The 21706-nt window shown below is 38.6% G+C and overlaps 1 protein-coding gene across 3 annotated transcripts in view; it reads right to left on the bottom strand.

Annotated features, from left to right (window-relative positions):
- Positions 1 to 21454, bottom strand: part of KLF12 (Kruppel like factor 12) — a 429166-nt gene extending 407712 nt beyond the window's left edge. For 2 of the 3 annotated variants that reach the window (XM_041731038.1, XM_041731036.1), the window contains exon 1: positions 20592 to 21454. The gene's annotated coding sequence lies outside the window, so the exon portion shown is untranslated. Of the gene's footprint in view, positions 1 to 20308; positions 20532 to 20591 lie in introns of those variants that run through there. The other variant, XM_041731037.1, reaches the window with a different exon arrangement.
- Between the last annotated feature and the right edge of the window lie 252 nt (positions 21455 to 21706).

The following is a 21706-nucleotide window of genomic DNA, read 5'->3' as shown; positions in this document are numbered from 1 at the left end:
AGATACTTGCAAATCTAACAAAGAGTCAGTATCCAAAATTTATGAAGAACCTATCAAACTCAAAACCCACAAAACAAAAAAAAAAAAACAATCCAGTTCAGAAGTGGGCAGAAGACATGAATAGACATTTTTTCCAAAAGAAGACATCCACATGGCCAACAGACACAGAAGATGCTGAACATCACTCATCATCAGGGAAATACAAATCAAAACCACAATGAGCTACCACCTCACACCTGTCAGGATGGCTAAAATTAACAACACAGAAAACAACAGGTGTTGGTGAGGATGTGGGGAAAGGGGAACCCTCTTGCACTACTGGTGGGAATACAAGCTGGTGTAGCCACTCTGGAAAATACTATGGAGGTTCCCCCAAAAAGTTAAAAATAGAATTAACCTATGATCCAGCAATTACACTAAGAAGTATTTACCAAAGAGATGCAAAAATACAGATTCAAAGGGGTACATATACCCTTATGTTTATAGCAGCATTATCAACAATGGCCAAACTATGGAAAGACCCTAAATGCCCATCAACTGGTGATGGATAAAGAAGATGTGGTGTGTATATATATATACAATGGAATACTAGGCATCAAAAAGAATGAAATCTTGCCATTTGCAACAATGCTCATGGAAGTAGAGTGTATTATGATAAAGAACTCCGAGAAAAACAAATACTGAACGATTCCACAAGTATGTGGAATTTAAGAAACAAAACAGATGACCATATTTGGGGGAGGGAGGAGGAAAACAAACTGTAGGAGACTCTTAACAAAAGAGAACAAACAAACTGAGGGTTGATGGAGGGAGGGGGTTGGGGAATGGGCTAGATGGTTGATGGGTATTTAGGAGAGCACTTGTTATGAGAACCACTGGGTGTTGTATTTAAGTGATGAATCACTGAATTCTACTACTGAAACCAGTATCAGACTATACATTAACTAATTCAAATGTAAATAAATATTTAAAAAAATAAAAGACAGGGCCCACAGTGACCCCCTGGCTGAAGACAGGCCCACTAGGTGACCCACCTCAAAATATTTATAGGCCCTAACTAATGAATGGGCTACTTCAAACTAGTCACAGTTACAAAAAAAGGGAAGATTCCATACATTGCAGTACCTCATCTTTCCTCTTTAAAAACCCCCTACTACTGCCTCACTGTAGACAGCCTCTCTGCTGTCCTGCCCACCCCACTGCTCCCTTGTTGTTTATTCAATAAATTTCTATCGCTTTTGTTCTGAATCAGATGAATTCTTTCCCCTGGCATGCCACTGGTTTCCACTCAATCATGGCCCCACATGTGAGGGGCCCCTATCCGATTGGGAGACACTTCATTTAGATACTACACTTGACTCAAAGAAGAAATTAATACTAAAATTATAAACTAAATTATAATAAAATTACAATTAAAATCACAAAAATTAGAAACAATGAAAAACAGACTAATCCTTCGCCCAAAAAGTATAGAATATAGCAATAGATTTCTAACTTCAATGCCTTCATAGTTAAAAGATTTATTTTTAAAAAGAACTGATCAAAAAAAAAAAGAATTGAGAAAACGAGCTTAAAGTCATGAGAGAGAAGTAAAAAAACGGTAGAAATGATGAAAAATGCAAAAGCTTCTTTTATAAAAGCATAATAAAATAGCAAAGCAACTTATTGAACATTTAAGAAAAAAAGCAGTGAAAAAATAACAATACTAGGAATAAAAAACTTAGATATGCTTTATGGTAGAGATGTAATTACATATTCTATGTTCTAAGGCAACAAATTTAAAAGCTTATAAAATGGGTACATACACAGATACAAAGATCACGGATATGGATAACAATTTAGTTGCCAGAGATCACAGATAAAAATAACAGATTGGTGGTCACAGGGCAGGGTATGAGGGGGTGGGTGAAAGGGACAGATGTGGTCAAAGGTATAACCTTCTAGTTATAAGATAAATAAGTTAAATAAGATAAATAAGTTCTGGGCATGTAATGTTCACCATGGTGACTATTGTTAGCAATACAACCGAAAGTTTCATCACAAGAAACAACTATAACTATGTAATGATAGATGCTACCCAGTGTTAATCATTTAGCAATATATACATATACATCTAATCATGTGTTGTACACTTAAAATCAACAGAATGTTTTATGTCAATTATATTTCAATTTTTTATTTTTTTTTAATTTTTATTTATTTATGATAGTCACAGAGAGATAGAGAGAGAGGCAGAGACACAGGCAGAGGGAGAAGCAGGCTCCATGCACCGGGAGCCCGATGTGGGATTCGATCCCGGGTCTCCAGGATCGCACCCTGGGCCAAAGGCAGGCGCCAAACCGCTGTGCCACCCAGGGATCCCTCAATCAATTTTTTAAAAAACACCTGGGCAATTTCCTAGCCAAAACTTGATCCAAAAGAAATTGAAAACTTCAATGGATAAATACACAGAAGAAATTAGAAAAAAGATTACATATCTTCCCCTAGAAAAAATATTAAAACAGTGACTTAATGATTCATACCTAAGTATTACCTCCAAGAAACAGTTTCCAACTGTAGCTCATGGAAAGGCATGATTATTTTCTCAATTTCTGAATCCACCAAAATATGTATATAAAAATATGACTCAGCAGCAAGAAAAAATATTAGAGACCAACCCCACTTGTGAATACAGATGTATATATTCTAATTTCATTCCAATTTATCAAACAGAATCAATTTATACAAAAATAAGTTATGGAAAAGTACGGTTTGATCCCTAATGCAAAGATAGTTCAATATTAATAAATGCTCTAATAAAATGCTTTATAGGGATCCCTGGGTGGCTCAGTGGTTTAGCGCCTGCCTTTGGCCCAGGGCACGGTCCTGGAGTCCCGGGATCGAGGCCCACGTCAGGCTCCTAGCATGGAGCCTGCTTCTCCCTCCTCCTGTGTCTCTGCCTCTCTCTCTCTCTCTCTCTCTCTCTCTCTCTCTCTCTGTGTCTATCATAAAATAAATAAATCTTTAAAAAAAAAATAAAATGCTTTATAACAGTCAACTAAAGAAAAAAGATGATTTATCAGATGATTTTTAAAAATACCTATATAAAATTCAACAAGCAGTCCAAAAAAAAAAAAAATAGAAAGAAAAAAAGAATGAAATCTAAGTACATTTAAGTTACACAGGGGTAGAAGGAAAATACTTATTTAAGATGAGTATCATACAAAGTCATAATGTTGAAACCAAAGCTTTTAAGTTACAAGGCACCCAGGTAAAGTAAGTTCCAATGGATAAAAGTTCTATGGTTCCTTCATAGAGAAACAGGACATTGCCTTTGACCATGATACTGGAAAAAGAATGAACAGTCATAAAAGTATATAAGAAACAGAAACCAGAATGGTGGTTGCCAGAGACCCAGGGGAGGAAGATATAAAGAGTTGTTATCCAATGGGTATACAGTTTCGGTTTGGCAAGATGAAAAGTCTGAGATCTTTTGCACAACAGTGTGAATATAATTGAATTACTAGGCTGTAGGTTTAAAAATAGCTAAGATGGCAAATTTTTTATTGCTTTTTATTGCAATAAAAATATTTTCTTCTAATTTTATTGTCTTTTGTGGGGGGATTGTTTTTTCTTGTTTTTGGGGGGGTTTATTTTGTTTTAAAGATTTTATTTATTCATTTGAGACAGAGAGATACTGAGAGAGTGAACATGAGCAGAGGGAACAGGAGAAGCAGATTCCCTGTTGAGCAGAGAGCTTGATGTGGGACTCGATCCCAGGACCCTAGAATCATAACCTGAGCTGAAAGCAGACACTTAACCATTTGAGCCACCCAGGTGCTTCTGCTGTTGTTTTTAAGAGAATTGGGGGGGGAGGGGTAGGGAGAGAGAGAATCTTAAGCAGACTCCATGCCCAGCACAGAGTCCAACATGGGCCTCAATCTCAAATCCTGAAATCCAAACCTGAGCTGAAATCCAGAGTCAGATGCTTATTAACCAACCGAACCACACAGATGCCCCTTTTAATTTTTAAGCAGATTAAAAAAACAAAAGCAAAACAAAACAATCCACTAAAATCGTAATAAATTCTTAAAAGCTGAATGTGGGCCAGTACAATCAATTAGTGTACCAAGAAGCCCCTGATGCAAGAACATTCCCCAGCCAAACACTCTGCTCTTTTACAAGCCTCCTCCAGATGCTAAAACAAAAGAATGAAAAAAGAACAAGAGAAATAAGAGAGTCCTCACCCTGAAAGGGGGGTACAAAGGTAGACATCAGTTACCACTGGAACACAAGGACAAAATTTGGCCTTATCCCATACTGTACTATCAAATGAAGCAAAAGCCATCTGCCACAGGAACAAGGGCAGAAAATTCACCCAGGTCCAAAATTCTAAAATGATACAAAAAAGAAACCAGACACGCTGATATACAGAAAATTCACATAAACATAAGCCTCCCACTGCCAAAACACATAGTCTGACTACTACAAGAAGGTACAGGCATGCTATCAAAGTGTGAACTCAGACTTAGGTACATCAGGCTTACCTAGGACTGTCACTGGTGTAAGAGAAGTGAGACCCCATCCACTCACCTATCCACAACTCTACCCAGACCATCTATTGCTGAAATAGAGGCAAAAGGACAGGAGAAGGCCCCCTGTGACACTAAAGTTCAGAGCTGACTGAAAGTTGAGGGTATGGCAGGAATGCTGAAAAAACTCAGTAACATTCCAGGTCTCACAGATGTCTCAAGGTAAAAGCAGTGTATTCCTGAAGGAAGCTGAAGTCTCTGGTGATGTGACAGTTCAAAAGCAACAACAAAGTAATAATGCAACACATCTACTGCCCAAAATGATTTATCTTCCCCCTTTATAGACACTAATATCTTGCAGAATAAGAGATATATCCATTTCTTAGCATAATTATTTACCTCAGCCTCTACTGTTCTTTTATACATAATGTTCAAGAGTTAGTCAAATATTACAAAACACAAAAACAAACCAAGTTACCCACTGTCAAGAGATAAAGCTATCAATATAATCAGATCCCCAGATGGCAGAGATGTTGAAACCATCAAAGAGATACTTTAAAATAACCATGATTAAAATGTAAAAGAATCTAGAGAAAAGACAACACACATAAATGGAGAAATTCAGTAAGTTGGTAGAAATTTTTTTATAAGTGATATGAAAACACCAAAGAAAATAGCTCTACATCAAAGATTAAGAATTCTTTCATCAAGTTTACAAAAGACTGGACATACCCTGAAGGCAGACAGAGAAAAGTAACATTATATAGAAAGAAACAAATATCAGAATGACAAACGATATCTCATCAGAAATTATGTAACTAGAGGATAATACAGCATAGCAATACATCTAAAGTAATGAATGGGGAGAAAATGGTCAAACTAATTTCAAACCCAGCTAAACCATTTCAGAAATAAAGGCATATAGACATTTTCAGATAAGCAAAGCTGTGAAAAGTCACTGTCAGCCCTGCATACAAGAAATATTTTCTTTAAGCAAAAATAATATGATACTAGATAGAAACTTAGGACAAAGAAATAAAGAACCCTTGAAGTATTAAAAAAAAAAAAAAAACAGTAAATGCAAAATGCAGTTATTCTGACTTCTAATCCCATTAAAGGGAACTAAATCTTTAAAGCAAAAGCAATACCTAGGAAATATATGATTTATAATATGTTTAAGTTAAAACATATTTTAAAAATAGCATAAGCAGTGGGAGAGAAAAAATGGCAGCAAACTGTTGTAACATTCTATCGTACAGGAAGTATTCAATCACGAGAAATTAATGACATATATTGGAAACTTTAGAGTATCCACTAAAAATACAAAACAAAGAGATGCAATTAGTGGAGATAAAATAGACTACTAAAACATAATCAAGCCCAAGAAAAGGCAAGAAATGGAAAAATAAGAGAAAAAAAACAGGTGAGACGAAACAAAGAGCAGGCTGGTACACTGAAATCCAATCATATAAAAATGTTTAACATAGGGACGCCTCGGTGGCTCAGTGGTTGAGCATCTCCCTTTGGCTCAGGGCATGATCCTGGGGTCCTGGGATCGAGTCCTGTATCGGGTTCCCCATGGGGAGCCTGCTTCTCCCTCTGCCTGTCTCTGTGTCTCTCATGAATAAATAAAATCTTATTTAAAAAGTGATTATAAACAAACAAACCATTCCAAATAAAAGTTGGAGACAGTAAGATTGGATTAAAAAGTCACACACAATTATGTACCGTATTTAAAGGAAAAACAGGGCTATTACATGATGATAAAGGGGTCAATTCACCAAGAAAACACAACAATCCTAAATACGTATGCACCTAATAACAAAGCTTTCAAAATGCATAAAGCAAAAACAAATAGAACTGAAAAGAGAATTAGACTAATTCACTATTGTATTCTAAATACTTTAACCCTTCTTTCCCAATAACTGACAGAACAAAGGGGAAAAAATCAGTTGACAATTCAGAATACTTGAAGAACATTATTAACCAATGTGGCTCAATGGCTCAACGTGGCTTCATAAAATACCGATCTAATTGACATTTATAGACTGCTCCATCCAACAATGACAGGATAGATAGCTTTCAAGTGGACATGTAATATACACTAATATAGACCATATACTGAATGATAAAACAAATCTCAGAAAATTTTTAAAGAAACAAAATCATACATACTCTGAAAATCATGGAATTAAATCAGTATCAGAAAGGTATCTGTAATATCCCCAAGTATAAGAATATTAAACAACACAATCCTAAACAATCCAAAGTCAAAGATGAAATCACAATGGAAATTAGAAAATATCTGAACTGGATCAAAGTTTAAGAGAGAAATGCTCAAAGTAAAATTTATGACATTATATCCTTACGTAAGAAAAGAAGAACGGTCTCAAATCAACACTCTAAGCTCCCACCGTAAAAAAAAAAATTTTTTTAAAGAACAAATTAAACCTGTAACAAGTATAAGGAAGGAATAATAAAATCAGGAATCAATGAATCAGAAAAAAGTAAAAGTTGTAGAAAAAAAATAATGAGTCCAAAAGCTGGCCCTTTCAAATATCAGTAAAATAAAAAACCTCCAGCCAGAATGATCTAGACAAAAAGAGAAAACTGACAAGTCACCTACATCAGGTATAACAAGTCATCAATACAAATCCTACAAATCTTAACAGGACAATATAAACAACTTTACCCCAGTAAATTCTATAACTTAGGTGAAAAAGCCAAATTCCTTCAAAAATACAAACTAAGACGTTTCATTCACAAATGAATATATGATCTGAATAGCCCTACATGTGTTAAATTAAAATTGTAGTTAAAAGGCTTCCTGCAAAGGGAGAAAAAAAAACTTCTAAATCCAAAGGAATTCTCTGGTGAATTCTTCCACACATCTAAAGAAGAAATGATTCTACACAAAGTATTCATAAAAAAAGATGACAGAACACTTCCCAAGTTATTTTAGGAAGCTAGGAATAACCTGAAAGCAAAATCAGATAAAAAACATTAAAAGAAAAAATAAAAAGTACTGAACGCTATAAATATACGTTTTAATTCTTAACAAAATAATAGAAAATCAAATAAAGCTATATATAATTAGATAATGCACCAAGAACAAGACTTATACAAGGAATGAGAGTCTGGCCCAACATTTAAAAACCAAGCAACAAAATTCACTATATTAAGAAACTAAAACAGAAAATCATACCATCTCAATAAGTATAAAATAGCCAAAAACATATAAAAATACTTAGAACTAAATTTAAGAGGAAACAACCATTACAAATAAAATATTAAAATCTTTTTCAAGTATAAAAAATGATATAAACAGAAAGACACTCATGTTTTTGAATCCAGATGATTCATTGCACTAAAAATAATATTAAAATGTTACTTGTTCCTTCAGTATATACAATGTAATATAATTCCAATTAGTATTACAGAGGGGGCACCTGGGTGGCTTAGACAGGCATCTGCCTTCTGCTGAGGTCATGATCTCAGGGTCCTTTTCCCTCCCCCTCTGTCTGCTGCTCCCCGCCCCGCTCACTCATTCATTCTCTCTCATAAATAAAATCTTAAAAAAAAAAAAAAAATCACAAAAGGATTTCTGTGTATTTTTTGCTCAGGAAGCTGAGACAATGAATGAAATTCTACTATTAGATTTGGATTTTACTATTTTAAAAGAAAAAAATCTGGTATTATCATAGGATAGAACATAAAAAAATACAATTGCAGAATTTATATTTATTGGTATAAGGATACATTACTTTTAAAATGGGGTGAATATGCATCCAAAAGTAAATAAAAGTGGCTCTCTCCTATAGCATGTATAACTAAAAATTCCACATTTACTAAAGATCAAAGTGGAAAGAAAAATTCAATGTGTCTTGCCTGTTTCGTCAATGTAGAAAATGTTAAAAAAAAAAAAAGTTAACCAGACAGAATGGATTATATAAAAATTAAAAATGTTATCTATCAAAAGATATCTCTTGAACCAACAAAAGGTCGGTTTTTGAAAAAAATATTTACAATGCAGATATCAAATGCTTAATAACGCAATATATAAAGAATTCCCGCAAAAGGACAACAACCAAGTAGAAAAATGAGCAAAGAGTATGAAAGGGCAATTCTTAGAACAATTCCAATGTACCTACAAAAATAGGAAGAGATGTTCAGTGTCACCAGCAGTCAGGAAGTATTAATTTAAGGTAACAGTAAGATACTACTGCACAACTATCAGCTGGAAAGGCGTCAACTATTGCTGACCGACGTTCAAGGAAAAGAGTTTTGCATGCGTTAACTGGTAATATGAACCGCTACCGCTACAGCTTTTTTCTTCAAAGCAATGTGGCAACATTTTGAAGCCGTACAGAATCTCACCCTGGAACTATATCCCATTGGTCCGTCTGAATATAGATATAAAGGTACTTATTACAATATTGTTTTTAGTGGAAAAAAACAGAAACAAAGTATTGCCCATCAATAAGTTAATGGTTCAGCAGACTATGAAAGAACCTATACTTTGGAATATCATGGAACAGTTTTTTGTTCTTGCTTTTGTTTTTTAAATGCAGTAGAGATACAGCAGTTGAGTGCATGTATTTCCCTCAGGCAGTACTGAACCAAAAACCAAAGATGACAATAGTCTCCAAAATATAATCTCATTTTTATAATCAGTGATCAAAAAACCTTGTGTGAATGTCTATAATGTTGAGAAAAATATAAAAGGACACATAGTTCTGATGACATGGGTTATGAAGGAATGGAATGTTATTGCTGACTAAAGATGGGGAGCAGTAGGGAAAAAAAAGAAATGTAAAGTCTTCACACACATACTTTTATCAAAGATATATTTGTAAACGCTGCTCAGCAAGATCCTACAGATCTTAAGTTGTCGTTTGAAAACCTAAATCAGGGGATCCCTGGGTGGCGCAGTGGTTTGGCGCTTGCCTTTGGCCCAGGGCGCGATCCTGGAGACCTGGGATCGAATCCCACGTCAGGCTCCCGGTGCATGGAGCCTGCTTCTCCCTCTGCCAATGTCTCTGCCTCTCTCTCTGTCTCTCTGTGACTATCATAAATAAATAAAAATTTAAAAAAAAAGAAAGAAAACCTAAATCATAAAAGTAATAATAAATTCATTTAAATAAATATCTAGCTTTGAGTTGGTTACAAGCATTAAATGAGATAATGCCTTTTAAGTGTATCCTACACGTTCTAGGTCCGACAAGCACAAAGGGGAAAAAAAAAAACTAAGACAATCAAATGCTTAAATGGAAAAAGATTTTCTGATAAGATGAAAAGTACTTAAAAGAAACTAAAACATAAATCTAAAAACATGTGGGTATTATTTTTAGGCATACTAAGGATCTAAATGAAAAGAAAATTAAATTAAATATACTAAAGCAGGGCCCTCCGAGTGTTCCTCCTAACCTGCTTATACTTAGGACAAAGAATACCTTTGTATTCTCAGCACCTACCACAAGCCTTGGTACATGGTAAGTGATAAACCAGCTCCCAAATTTTCTTCAGAGTACTGATGCCTCTATCTGTACAGTCTCTTCTAAAATTAACTATTTTTATCTCTCTGAGCTCTCTCTATATATTTTTATGTCCCTTTAAAGTACATTTTGGAAGGATAGAATTTATCCAATAATATTCACTGAATATCTCATATAAGCTTGACACTAGCTACTGACACTTCTGTGCAAAGCAGACTTTCAAAATTTAAGACTAAATGAAACTTAGGAAGATAGCAGTCGAATGAAATGGAAAAAATTATTTTACTGGTGTTAGAAATCAAGGTTCTAATTTCAACTTGGCCACCTTCTCATTCTTTTACCTTCATATGACTTTAATATCCTCATGAATAAAATAGTAACATGAGTCCAATCCACCTTATAGGATTGTCAGGATGAAACTAAAACCACCTTGTAAACCGCCAAGCACTAACCATTTTTTTTTTTTTTTGCTAGCCCATACTTCCCAAGTATTCTGAAGTGTCTTAATTACCAAGCTATTTATAAATAAAAACAACTGCTTCAGCCTCGAGCCTTGGTATAATCTCAATATACTCAATAGAGAGCTCAGTGTATAGTAAGAATTCTATCAAATGCCCTTGATAGACTTATTAAAAATGAATCTCTTCCTTGTTATATAGTATCTCAAAATGAAACATTCTGTGTTTCCTTAAGTGTTCTGTATTTATACCTAAAGCAGAAAGCTAATGCACATTCCAGAGGATGTCAGTCTAAATAACCAACCGCTTTAATGTAAAAGTCTATTTCTAAATATCCCTTCAAGCAACACCTCTGATAAATCACAACTCACTGTGACCTTCTGTAAAACTGATCAGTTTTCCAGTTTTTCCTTCATTGTTCTTAACAAAAAAAATTTCTTATTCCTATATTCAAGGTTGTTGGTCAAGTCTAAAATTCCCACCATTTATAAATAAATTATACATCACATCCTCAGCAATATGAAAAAAAATTTCACTAGGCAGCTTCACATAAAGTGTATTTTTAAAATTATATTAACCAATCATCACCTTTTTTTTTTTTTTCCCCAAATAAGCCTTCTCTAAACTCATTATAACACTGCATGCCCTACTACCAAGTGTTTTCAAGGATCTATTTTCAGGAAACACAATTCTCTGGTGATATGGCAAATGATAAAAGTTTGCCAAAAGACCGTAAAGCCATCAGTTCTAAAGGATAACAGAAAAGGAGGTGTGAAATCACCCCAGAGGCCAAAAGATGATTTTAATTTGCTTTCTTATTCTAGCAGTCTTGCTTTTTCTTTTCGATAAAAAGTAAACATTTCCCACAAATAATTACTGCTATATCCACTAAAAACCTGAAACCCTTGATTTTCCAGATAAAATTATTTTTTTCCTATGCACTTTGTTTAAGCAACTTACAGCACCTGGTCCATTTATTGCAAATTACTTTGTATTATAATTTTCTACCTAAGTCTTATCTCCCCCTCCTTGACTTTAGGCTCACTATAGATGATGCCCTACCCATTTTCACACACGATTCCAGATTACATGATAGGAGCTGAATATATAAATAGGTCAAACAGGTAAGGCATTTTTTATAGAGATTATGTTTTTTACTACTTTTATGATATCTCTGACTATAAAAGCTTTATCAAATGGCAAAATGCATACTGGCCAGAAGTTACTGGTCTACTACCACCGATTGACAACATCCTGTAGCAGTTGTTCTTCTAAAATAATTTTTTGGATTAGGTCTCATAATTTGTTTTAGTATATGTATAACCCATCACAGAACTGGCTTCTGTACTGAAGTAAATATTCTAGTACATGTATTCTGTTAAGTGTAGCATGTCCATATAACCTATGAATAAAATAACAGCTTCTAAACACAATATTTGTACAATATTCCCATTTTTTGCTCTATTCTACAGTAAGATAAACTCTGGACTATCCTATTTAATGCTGAAGGGAGATAAGAGTATCGCAGGGAGGACAGAAAGGCTTTCCAGCATTCAAATCTTTACTTTGAGATATGGCTATTAACCATGATGGCATTAATCTGGTGAACATTAGTTCCTACATCTAGAAAATAGAAAGCGTAACATCATACATATGTACTCAACAAATATTTAATAAATAGAGGAATTTCATATTTTTAAAATATAATGCACTCCTGAAAACTTACACAAAATTCAAATATGTGTAAGTCAAGGGGCCAGACTTACATTTTAAAGGAGATCTACTCCCAGAGACAAAAGAAATATTACAAAATCTATAGTTATACATAATCTATTTTAAGTACGGTCACTAAAAACAGATGTATAGCATTTTGTATATTCTATAACCTTATTTTTCACAATTTATCAGATTAACTCCAGTAAGCACCTTCAATAAAGATGTACCACTTTTCAACACACCTAATGATTTCTGTTTCAATTGTGTATCAGGATGATAAACCCTGTTACTCATAACTAGAAGCAGCACTTTCATTTCCACCCTCTTTCATTTATTTTGCCAAAAGGCAAAGATAGTACAATTTTCAAATAATTTCTAAAATTGTTGTCAAAAGTAGCAAAGTCATGGGGGGGAGGGGAACTCTTACTTGGCAGTGAGCTCCATCATACACTAGCTTAAAAAAAAAAAAAAATGCATCCATGCACTGATGTTCCTATGTCAAGAGCCACCGTATAAAAGGTACCTTGGGCGTCTCCACCTATAGTATTCAAAGTACAAATTATTTGAAAGTCAACTACACATACCTGCATACTAAAGAGTGCTTATAAGTAAGCTAATGCATGAAAAACACAGTGCTTAACTTCTGCACAATAGAGAGTAGCTACTTTATCTTACTGCTACTCTTCATTCTGAATGGCTGCTTTTAACAGAACTACTCTATAATCCAGCAATTCTAAACAGCTACTTTTAATAGAACTACTTTATAATCCAGCAATCACATCACTAGGAATTTACCCAAAAAACACAACACTAATTCAAAGGGATAGATACACCCTGATGTTTACAGCAGCACTATTTACAATAGCCAAGATATAGAAACAGCTCAAGTGTCTATCCACAGATGAATGGATAAAGATGTGGTATATATATATACACAATGGAATATTACTCAGCCTTAAAAAAAATGAAATCTTGGTATTTGCAACAACACGGATGGAGCTACAGAGTATAATGCCAAGTGAAAGAAGTCAGAGAAAGACAAATACCATAAAATTTCACTCATATGTGGAATTTAAAAAAAAAAAAAAAAAAGCAAAGGGAAAAAGAGAAAGAGACAAATCAAGAAACAGACTCTTAATTGAATAAACTGATGGTTACCAGAGGGAAGTGGGTGGGGGATATGTGAAATAGGTGATGGAGATTAAGGAGTACACTTGTCATGATGAACATCGGGTGATACATGGAAATGTGAGTAACTGTATCGTACACCTGAAACTAATATAACACTGCATGTTAACTAACTGGAATTAAAGTTACAAAAAGAAAAAAGAGAGAGAGAGAGAGCAATATCCTGGAGGAGACTAAAATCTATCAAGCACTACACATGTATACAGTGCATATTATACTAGATGCTTTATGGACATTACCACAATTTTAGTCCTCAAAAACTTTCAACAATGTTGACATTATTTGTTCTTGTTTTTGTTGTTACTTATCAGTGAGGAAACGGAGACTTGGAGAATTAACTTGTCCAGTTAGATGGTCAAAACCAGGGTAGTTTGAAGTTTCAAACCTGGAGCTGTTGTACTCCACTGCAAAGCTTCATTTTGCAAAAAGAAAAAAGAAAAAAAAGAAAGAAAGAAAAGAAAATGTAATGAAATGTGTAACAGCTAATAGAGTTGAATATACTTAGCCAGAGATGAAAAGACTGCGGTAGGAAATATCCATGAATCCATGATACTGGCATTTAGCTACGGAAGGGTTAGTGGCAGGGACTGTGTTCCTTGATCTGTTCTTTCAGTAAGTATTTCAGCACTGAGGGCACCTGGGTGGCTCAGGGGGTCTGCCTTGTCTAGGGTCTCGATCCTGGGGTCCTGGGATCAAATCCTGCATCAGGCTCCCCGCAGGGACCCTGCTTCTCCCTCTGCCTATGTCTCTGCCTCTCTCCCTGTGTTTCATGAATAAATAAATAAAATCTTTAAAAAAAGTATTTCAGCACTGTATGATCAGTCACAATGGGAGTCACTGGGTGCGAAGCCAGGTAATAACTATGAAGAAGATACATTTCCTGCTCTCGAAGGGCTTACTACCAGGAGGGGACAAGGCAAATCAACAAGCAATCATACCAGATGGAACAGCTTGTACTACAGGGCCATACAATACAGACTGGTACCCTGCATGTTAAGCTAGGGATGGTAAATAAGAGTCCCACAGTAGGTGATGTTTATGGTAATAGTTATAACAGGAACGGGAGTTAGGCAAGGTGTATGTGCACGTGGAAAGAGTCTAAGATTTGTTATACTGATGAGCTGCCTTGAGTCTGTTTCTTTGCTCTTGCAAGAATAGTGTTTACACAGAGTGTGCGTGAAGAAATATTCTCTTGTTTCTCAACTGAGAAAATGCAGCTGGGGAGAAATTACATAAATTAATATTGTTCTTAATTTTCTCAAATGTATGTATGTGAAAAAATGTACGTGGCAGAAAAATGTGTGCATATAAATAAAATGTGTTCAATGAATTTTCAAATATCCATGTAATGTCTCCATCATTTACCTTTCTTACTGTGCATGTACTGTGTTACAACAATGTCTGAGTCTAACCAAGACACTTTAAGCCATAAATCAGACATAGCTTAATCAACAGAATCTTGGCTTAACTAGGGATTTGCAGTTCAATAGACTGTTCTAAATCATAGTACAACAGCACAAATTTAATGATTCTATAAAAAAAAAAAAAGAAGGGATTTTTAAAAACCAGTTGATAGAAGTTTCATTTGACTCACTGAAGAAATAGCCTGGAGGTTTTACAATCTCTAAATAATCACTGTTGATCTTTATTTTCTATTTTCTGTAAAATGATCATGGGAACTGTATTTTCACGTACATTCTTTACAAAAGCTCAGATACTTCACCTGCATTATATAAATGTTACCAGTAACTTTCATACCAGCTAGAGAAACTTTTTAAGAATGACTTTCTCAAGGTCACAGAGCAAATCTCTGGTGAGACAGGAATGGAATTCATGACCTTTGACTGCCAGAAGTTTTCTACCCACACTCGGAAATTCCTTCTCCATAAGTGTAATTTATATGGTCACTTTGAGAGGCTGGAAAGTTCATCCCTTGTAGGGATGTGGGGGATGGAGAGGGAGTGGTTTTCCTGTCAAATCAGTTGCACACTAGTACTTTCTGGTTTTACAAAGTGATTTTTATGCACACTATCTCCTTTCACCCTCACCATGGCCCTGTAAAATGCATTTTATTTTTCCCATTTGACACTCAGAAAGGTTAAGAAATGTGACCAAGGTCATCCAGAGTTAGTAAGCAAGAGACCCTGATTCAACCTGTGATATCTCTGCCACTTAAATCAGTCCAGATAACAGGATATATAGTCTTAGCAAATACCTGATTGTGAAATGAATAAATGTTTTCTTTAGAGTTATTTCATTTGTTAGCATCATTCATCTTGGTTGTCATTTAGTTTTGTTGTTTTGTTTTCTTTGGGGCAGGGCTGTTTTCATGTTGTAAGTTTGCTTGCTCAACTCAAAACCAAGTAAGAATAATATTATTAAACACAGGATTTGGAAAAAGAAAAAAAACACAGGGTGTGATCCTGGAGTCCCGGGATGATTCCCATATCAGGCTCCCTACATGGAGCCTGCTTCTCTCTCTGCCTATGTCTCTGCCTCTCTGTGTGTGTATGTCTCTCATGAATAAATAAAATCTTTAAAAATAAATAAATAAAAGGATTTGAAAAAAAAAAACAAACTTTGTTTTCCCTTTTTTTTTTTTTTTTAAATACAAGGGAGGGAGGGTTTTTTGTTTTGTTTTGTTTTTTGTTTTTACCATAATTCTTGGTCTTAATGTATGTGCTGTGTGTGGGGGTGTATATATACCAAGATAGGGAAAACAAAAACTCACATTCATAAATATAAAAACTATACACACACACACACACACACACACGTATATACATAAAATATATGCTAAAAACCCTAAGTGTGATGAATGTAGCCCTGGGAACACAATTCCTGGCTGTGTAGGCCAGTAAGTTGTAATAGGGGCAGTTTCTATTACCTCTGATGGGACTGGGAAAACTATTCCAAAGCCCTCCAATTCCTTCTCACCTTCCATGCAGCAGTACAGCAGCAAGGGCTTTCTGCTACACCATCTGGGCCTAAAAAGCAATACTGTTTGGCCCAGTTCAGTTATGCTAATATTCAAAAATACATATCTTGAAATTAGCAACGAAAGAGAAATAGGACTTTAAATTGAAAAAAAGACAGGAAGAAAGACCATACCAGAGCAGAATTCTCTGGGTAAATATCCTGTAATCTACTGCCAGACCAAAACAAATTTTTATGGAGCAAAAGAACTACTCAAGTAGCCACTTTTATGACAATAAACACCCAAAACCGAAAAATCCTTTTGTAACATAATTACTGAGAATATATAGAGAAAGCAACCATTTAATCCACAGCATGTGTTCTCTACCACAAGAACTCAAAAGCTGACATCAGATGGGGTGTGGCTGGTCTAGGCCCTGAAAATGAATTCTGGCCTGTTGAAGTCAGACAGTTCTCTGGACAGGTTTGGGATGGAGAAACACAGCAGATCTCACAGAGCCTAAGGCTGTTGACCTCCTGGGCACAGGGCAGGGCCCATCTGTTTACTTGCATTTTGATTTGGGGAGCTGTGGTTGTGGTGGATGAGTTAAGACTGTGGTTTATAGGGTGTTGCCAGTGATTTAATTGTAATATTTTTACCCTCACATTTTGTACATACTTAAGATTGAAAGCTGTGCATAATTTGTAGCTGAATAATAAAGATAAATTTTAAAGCAGAAAATAAAACGGACACGGGGCAGAGATACAGATATTTCCACTCTACTATCATATGGTATTTTCAAAATATAAATGATAAAGGTAAACTGCAAACTATCTTAGGAGTTATTTATAAAAATGAAAGTTGCCTTCTACAAAGAAAAAAGATAATCACGGCGGTCCGTTCTATTCAGTTGGGGGGATTTTTAGCTCTTGTTCATTAATCAACATGGAAGCACCAGTGGAGAGACTTCCTTATCCAAAAAAAAAAAGATTAACTTTTCAAATGAGTTTGTGCCTCTAGTACTGTAGAATGCAACACTCTGTTGTATTAATACACGAATCATCTACAGTTACGTTTATGAAGTTTAAGAAGACTGCCTTACAATATAAAGAAAACCATTTAACACCCCCAATTTAATTTGATTGTACCGATGAATTTCACATAAACATGAAATTCCCCACTTTCCATTTCCTGCAATGGTAAGAACATCCAAGACCTTTATATGTTCAACTATTTAACAATATCACCTCACTGGTAAGGTTACTCAATACTCTAGATTAACCAACGCTGGCTCATGTTCAAAATGCCCTCAGTGTAGGCCTAAAGGCCTAAGCACTTGTGTCCTCTTTGCAGAAAGGGAAAAAAAAAAAAAAAAACACCTATGTTTAAGACCAAATTATTTCATTAAGCTGGTAACAGCCTGCTTCATGATGTAACATTTAAAACTCAGTCTTTTAAAGTGCTTGTTTACTTTTCACAGGAGGTGAGGAAGTAATCCTCAAGGAACACATATATTTTTAAGTTGACCAGAACACCATTGCTATTATATGCCTGATGCACGCTCTTCGGAATGAATGAACGTCAAGCATCCTGATTTGTTTTTCCCTTGGCCTGAGGAGAGGGAGCGCACTAGTGTTTGCAGTCCCTTCCCTTTCTGTACACACATAGGCTGCAGCTGTAGTAAACAACCACCAGCCAAGAGTTGCTAAGGTCAAGGTCTCAAATGCTACACCAGGACCAGTTTTCTCCCAAATGACATTCGGTTACTAAAAAAGAACTTTCTAGAGAAAAAAATATTGAGGGCTCACTGGCACGACAATTTTCATTCAATAAACAGTAAGACAAAGCCTTCCAAAATAAAGTTTATCTGAACAAAGTTTCTTTTAAATATGCATTACTAAGTAATAAATAAATGAAGCAACACAAAAATAAACAGAAACCCCTCAAGAAAGCGGTTTATCTGGCACAACTATACTAGTTGCACAGTTTTAGTTCCTAACTTAAAACTTCCAAATTTCACCAGCTTTAAGAATATTTCATAGAGTTATGAATTACGAGGCAGAATAATAAACCTCTCTCCTAAATACCTTATAAACGTCTGCCAATAATTCTGCACTCTAATTGCTCTCTCCCCAACCCAAAGAAGCCTACCAGACTCCAGCTAGTCTTTACATTGACCAGGTTGCAACAAGAGATAGAACTTATGCAACTGAAATGTTTGTCCTTCAACATCCCGTGTCTACTAAGCTTCCACAGTTAAACATTTTCTAGCCTGGAAGTATACCCGTTTATCAGAACCAATTTCTACATGGTTCTAAAAAATGTAAACAACATGTGAATGAGGTCTACAAACAGCACAAGCAGGCTCTTGGGGGGGGGGGGGGGGTGTCGCTGTTTTTATTAAATGCCAATTCCAAAGAGCATTTCTTGGATGATGGAATACACCCACTCTTCAAAGTGACCACTCCTATTGCCATCACAAGCTGCTTGCTGGTAAAAGCCACCAAATTCATTTCGAAGCATTTACTTATCTAAACAACTCTCTCTCCTCCAGTAAGAAAAGGGCCTGGAGGTGTCTAGGTGGATTTGCAGAATGACGTTATTTGATTGACAGATGTCTACTGAAGCCCCTGGATGCACATGCAGTAAATGTAAATAGACCTGCTCACCTCCCCGGTGCCACTGAGAAACAGAGAACATTAAAGCTGATTTAAAACAAAATATCCGACCGCTCGGCGGAGAATTCTATTAGCCAGTGGAATTGCTTAAAACAATCCATACAAGAACGATACTCAAACCATCTGTACAGTTAAATTAGAGAGCTGACAATATTAACCACACAAACTGTTTATCCAGATTACACATTCCGTGGTACTAATACTCTTTAACTCCACAGTCAGTTTTTATCAGCTGAATTAAGGGTATTACTATTAAAGTATGCAAAACTCGAAGCGCAGGGTGAAGGGGGCTGGGAAGCTGCAGGGCATATAACAAAGGAATTGGTACTTTTTCCAAGCGTTTGCCTCAAATGCACTTCGAAACCGAACTGTTGAGTGCACCCCACCCTTTTCCCCAAAGATAAAAGTTTTCAAAGTTCTAATAGGCAGTTCTCTGCCCAACAAAAGCAGGATTGATTCTCCCCGTAGGGGAGCATCTAACACGAACACCAACTAATGTCGCGGAGGTCAAGTCCGAGTCCTGGGAGCGAAGCTTCTGTAAGGCAAAGTGGCTCGCAGGCCGGGTCCGCGGGCTTCCCGGCTGGGGGCGGGGGGGGGGGAGGGGGGGACGTGCAAAGTTGCCCCTTGTCAACTCGGGCCGCTCCCCGTAATTGAAAATAACAGCCGCGGGCCAGCCCCTGGCTACTTCCAGGGACCAGGCACGGTAGCAAGTGACAGTTACACATCATTACGACCAGAGACAATAATGAATGTAGCACCAGGACCACTATTCATGCCAGCAGTGTCATCCCCGCCTTAACCCCTTCCCTCCCACTCCCTCCAGTGCACACCCACAGCCCGCACGGCCCCGGGGCGGCAGCGATTCCCCGAACTCGCTCGATTCCTGGGGGCAAACTACTTGCACAAGCACCACCACCTCCCCCCTGCCCATTCAGCCCTGGTGTTTTATTTCTCATCCTTGGCGACTGACAGGCAAACACTGCAACCAATAATTCCACTAGGGGTAGAGAAACATTGGCTTAATTCATGGTACTTGATTAAGTTCAAAAAAAAAAAAAAATTGGGGAGGGAAGGGGAGAGAAAGCTTCTTTCTTCTCCACGTATCCGACCGACGCTACTTGCTTTTTTGCAATAGCATCGCCCTCCCTCGGCCCCCTCCCGCTCCCCAACACTTTCCCCCTTTAAGAACACAGACCAACCGAAATGATTTAACTTGAGCAGATGACAGAAGGAAAATAAAACATGTTAAGAGAATACGGTCTGATTTGGGATGGCAAAAAAAAAAAAAAAAAAAAAAAAAAGGAGGGGGTTGTTTATTTTGATAAGAAACGGAATCAGCACAGACCTGAACAGAAGCTGCAGAGCAGGAGAAATTGTTTTCTTTCCCTCACACAGAGTCCCCCTCTCTCTCTCTCTCTCCCTTTCTCTCTCGCACACACGCGCGCACACTCACTCTCGCACACGCACACACACACACACACGGCGTCACCCGCGCACACTCACACGCGCACCCGCACCCGCACCCGCACCCGCACACGCACACGCAGAGCCTCTCAGCTGCTCTCTGCAGTTCTCAGGAAATGAATGGGGGGCAACCCGGGGAACTGTTGTACTTGCAAATGACTTACCCGGATCACATGATGCGCTAAATGTAGGGTGGGCCGGTGGGTGGAGGCTGCCGAGACGCGAGCCCCGGGCTAGCGTGGGGAGCCCCGCCGGGCCCGCATCGAATTACCCCGGGGCCCCGCCGAGGGGGTTGCGAGACGCCGCTTCTCGTCCCTCGCAGCCCGCAGCTCAGGAAACCGGAGAGGCGCGGGGGGCGGGGTGGGTGGGGCGAGGTGAGGCGGGGGGGGCGCAAACACCAAACCCCCAAACAAAAGAGCTCCGGGTCCTCCTCCCCAGAAACAAAGCCCCGCCGCTGCGGGCGAGCCCCGGGGTGGGGCCGAGGGCGGGGGCGGCGGCGGGGAGGGGCTCGCTCAGCAGGCGCTAAGTCGCTTTATTGCCATAAAATGGGGCCCCCGAGCCGCTCCGCCCGAGGATTAGGAGGCGGGCTCTGAGTGTGATGGTTGAAATCCCCTGTGGGAAACTAACCCCTCCCCGCTCGCAGAGGTAGAAGGCAACACCCACCGCCCGGCCCTCGCCTCGCCGCCCGGGCCGCCGCCGGGCTGGGGGTGGGTCCGCGGAGCCTCCACCCCGCCCCACCCCGCCCCACCCCTGCCCCCGCCCCCCGGCCTCCGGCCGCGGCCGAGCTTCCCGTCCACCTGCACCACCTCGCTGCGGCGCCCGAAATAACCCACACATGGCCCGAGCCTCGGGAGCCGCCGGCCGAGCGGGCCCGGCCGCACCGCGCCCGCCGAGGACTCTCGCTGCGCCGCGAGAAAGTCCCCTCTTTTGTGTCGGAGCGCGCGAGGCAGCCTCGGGGAGTCCGGAGGCGAGGCGAGGCGAGGCGAGGCGAGGCGAGGCGAGGCGCAGCCCGCGCGGCCCCCGCCCCGCGCCCTCCCCGCCCGGCCCGGCCCGGCCCGGCCCGGGGGGGGGGGGGGGGCGGGGGGCGTGCGCGGAGGGGGCCGGGCGCCCCAGCCGGCCCCGCGGCTCACCCGCCGGCGAACTTGGAAAGGTGTGGGCGGAGCCGGCTGCGGCGGCCCCGAGGCTCCCGGGGACCGCCCCCGGCCGGGCATCGCCCGAGTCGGGCAACAATGGGGTCCGGGCGGGCAGGGGCAGGGGCAGGGGCAGCGCGGGCGGGCGG

The sequence above is a fragment of the Vulpes lagopus genome, chromosome 16 (assembly GCF_018345385.1).
Source record: "Vulpes lagopus strain Blue_001 chromosome 16, ASM1834538v1, whole genome shotgun sequence".
NCBI lineage: Eukaryota > Metazoa > Chordata > Mammalia > Carnivora > Canidae > Vulpes > Vulpes lagopus.
This window is presented reverse-complemented; position numbering and strand designations above follow the sequence as displayed.